The sequence below is a fragment of the Morone saxatilis genome, unplaced genomic scaffold (genome assembly GCF_004916995.1).
Source record: "Morone saxatilis isolate NCDOM2014 unplaced genomic scaffold, NCSU_SB_2.0 Contig24, whole genome shotgun sequence".
NCBI lineage: Eukaryota > Metazoa > Chordata > Actinopteri > Moronidae > Morone > Morone saxatilis.
Window position 1 is genome coordinate 1867922 of NW_023339807.1, and position 4118 is coordinate 1872039.

Below are 4118 nucleotides of genomic sequence, written 5' to 3' on the forward strand. Positions count from 1 at the left end.
GTTTTATCTTACTGAGCTCCTCTGACAGAAGATCTGAAGACTGGGAAAGATGGCCTTTTAAGCCCAGCCCACAGGAAGTGGAATAAACCAAAAGAGAGATAAGAGAAGGGGGGGACTGAACTTTAGAATCCTCAAAAATCCTATTATTTGGCTTTGTTATAATTTGCTAGAAGTTAATTCTTTCTTTGTGTATAATTTATTTTAATAATTTATTTCGATAGGTTTTGATATATATGTTCGTTAGATGTTCACAGTCAATGTTGTTGTTGTTGAGTATAAACCTTGTATGTCAACTGGAAGTCAAGTCTGTTTAGTTCTGTTGTGTTAAGGCTGGAGCCTTACTCTTAAGTTGACCTCATTCGAGTTCATTGTAGCTTTGTGACGTTAAACACTTGCGTTAAAAAACTAAGAAAAAAAAAGATTTAAATATTAAATGTATGTTGCTTTTTTAACAAAAACAGGTCAATTGATTATTTGACAATTACCTTAAATCACGCAGTTGGTCCCATAAGTGCCTTGGCTATGACGAAAGTAAAAAACGTAAAATAATACATTATTTACTTACATTATAGTTTGGATGGTTGGAACCTTGACTAAGGTGAAAAACCAGTGTAAAACCAACAACTGTGGGCTACATAATATGTTTTGACATTGTGAAGCTAACACGATATATTATAATGATAAACTTTATTTATACATCACTATATCATCAGTGAATTACACACTTTTTTGAGATAGATGTTAAGGATATGTCACTGTCACAAAGTGGTGTCTCGTTCCTTTTTTTTTTTTTACAATTTCGGGCCCTTGCAGCCTCTGATCAAGCACTTACCCACTTGCGAAGGTTCAATGCTTAGGCTTCAGGGTGGAGATAGGAATTGGGTCCCTATGTCCCACATTGACCCTGAACATTGGCCCCTCTCAAGTCTCGCTCCTTTTTGCTCTGTGCTCCAGTAACAGCTGAGCAAGCTTTGGTCAGAACCTCGGCCAACTTTCTCCTTTTCTGTATTTAGATTTTTTTTTCTCAGGATAGCCAGGTCAACTCTGCCGCTGATTGGCTTACCAATCAGACAGACATTCTTATCTTAACCCTAACCAACCAATGAAGGCAACGAGTAATAGCCAATTAGAGCCAAAGTAGGGCGGGTCATGTGTTTTCCACACTGGTAAAAAATGTCCCATGTTTACCTATGTGCTAGGATCGTCTATGTTGAAAAGACAACCACATTTTGAAGATGGTTCAGAAATGACAACAACATAAAGCTAGCTAATGTTAACAAAACACTAACTTTCTAGCTAACACACCTTTATCAATCGTTGCCTAGCAAATTTACATCAATAATTACCTGGTTAGCTAACGTTTTGCTAACGGAAATGTTTATAAAAATAAATAAAAAATGTTATTTAAAATTTTAAAATTTAATCCATTTAAAAAATTTTTTATTAAGTTATCACATTACAGTTCAGAGCAAAAAGGGGCGGGATTTAGGAATCAATTAGTTCAACTGTAAGGAAATCATATGCTGCAGATTAGTTTAATATAAACATAATTCCTAAGGAAACCTGGCTTGCATATTATGAGGCTGTCAGGTTAAAACACTGTTCTAACTCTGAAGCAGACAACAGACTCTTTAATGGTTTGGTGACTTTCTTGGTCACAAGATTATCATTATGTAACTAAGACAGCTTTTGAGTTGCTGTAAGGCACAATGCTAGCTTCTGGCAGAGTGAACCTAGCAGTTCTCCCTGCCTCCATCTTTTGTGCTGGGCTCCAACAGGCTAAACACATCCTGGAGGTATCCCTACACTGGACGCGCACAGATGAAATTGATATTGATTTTCCTTTGGGACCAGGTTTTACAGCAAACAAGCATATTTCCTTTAAATGCGGGTAGAATCACAGCTTTCATGTTCGATTCTGGTCATTTTTTCTATTACAAAAATGGCTGAATTGAAGCTCTCCTTTTCTATTTGGTTATGTGGATAACCAGGTTGTGCTGCGGGGCTCTGGAGACAGCAGAGCCCTGTCATCTGCATCGCACACCATTATCAGACATGACTAATTCAGCACGTGGCCAAAAGACTCTAAATGTGTAATTAAATATTTAATGGGGCCACAGACTATCCACCCACCTCACACTAGCCGTTCCTGTGCAGCATTTATGCAGAAAGGAACTGAAGCACTTGCAGCTTCTCCCTTACCTGAACACATTGTAGCTCTCAGGGCTTGGTCTTGTCATCTTTGAGATGTGCCCCTGGTGAAGTGTCCCGTGGGATTTAATAAATGCATGTGAACTTTATACAGAGAAATGCCACTATGTGACGCACACAGTCACACAGGTAGAGTCCCACCATCTTCTATGCATGTAATCTTTCCATTGCTGTTTTGCCTAAAATGTTTGTTCTGTGTGAACTCTAGCTGCTATCTAATCTCTCTATGCAGCCCTGTGTCGTTTGGCTTTGTACAGCCCGTGCTGGATAACACTGTCAGGGACATTAAACCCCAATTTTGAGTGTGACCTTTTTAGCTGCTTTTATCTAAAGGACTCAGGGAAAGGCAGCCTCTCTCATTGTGAGGATTCCTTCATGAGTCTGCTCTGTAGCTATTCATAAATTAGCTTTTGTCCCTGCCTAATATATGCCAAATTGTCCAAACCTTACATGAGCCTAATAACCTTTTAAATTTGGATGCAGCTGCGCTCCCCGTGTCTTTAATCGCACATCTCACAGTGCTATTTTTAAAGGCCGACTTTTGTACAAGGCTTATTTTAAGTGATACATTGATCCTCGCTTCCTGGATACATTCAGGCCTCGTCGAGCCCAGCGAGCCGAGCTGGGATCTGGCCCTGGTCCAGTTCAGCAGTGGCTCGGGTGTTAACTGTGCGGGGGAGGCTGGGACCATCCAAGCCAGAGAAATCATTGCTGCTCACATCTCATCCCCCAGCCATGTTTCTGCTGAGAGAGGAAGAAAGGGGCGCCAGAGATGTGAATATGTGTCAGCTTATGGAGCATACAGTGAATAATGTGATTGTGCCAGCGTATGTGTGTGTGGAGAGATTGGGACTGTGAGTATCTGCACTCATGCACTGAATGAGGGCAGGCCTATACATAGATACAACTACAAGGATGTGTTGGCTGCCCACCGTTTGGTGTTACCATTCCTACACTGGAAAGAATGTGGGCCTTCATAGTTGATGTAAGGTTATTAAGGTTAATAATTCCATCAACCTGATAGCATAGACCAAGATGAAAGCACAAGATATTTGCCATGTTGTTACTTAAAGTTTGTGTGTATGTGAAAAGGGAAAATGGATGAAAAATTGGTCTGAAGCTACTTCCCTTTACATTATCCTCATCCGCCAATATGGATTTAGGTTTATTGCATATAATGGACAAGGTGTATAACTGATATAAATGGTAAATGGACTTTACTTGTATAGCGCCTTTCTAGTCTTCCAACCACTGAAAACACTTTACACTACATGCCACATACACTGCTGGCAAAGGCCATCACAAACAGACACTCAGTCGCACACATTCATATACGCAGAATGAGGAGCAATTTGGGTTCAGTATCTTGCTCAAAGATACTTCGACATGCAGCAGGAGGAGCCCAAACCTAGTTATCATACTTCATTTATAGACGCGCCAGAAAATCTGCATATGAAGGTGGATTGGCGGATAGATGGCTTAAACATCACAGGACCACAAATCGAAGTTGACTTCTTTTAAGTTACGTACAGAAGTTAACTTACCTTCTTTCCTTATTTAACTTAGTAATTTTCCTAAAACATAATAGTAATAGTAGTTTTTGTGCGTAACCGTAAGTGAGACAGTTTCACAACATTAACCACACAAGCTTTATTTTGAAACTCGAACCGGTCGTTGCACATTTATTATTTCTTACTTGACTGCAGGGTCCTGCACATCCAGAAATGACACAAGGGGGGGTACCTACAGCATTGTATTTTGACACCAAGCAGCAGTATGTGACGAGTTGAAATATGAAGGCTCCAGAGGGTGATGCAAGGGAAAGGTCATGGGGTCATAAAAATCAAAAAACTCCTGCGGTCAGTTACCAGATATGATGCATCCTGTAATGGGTGTGAGGTTGGACC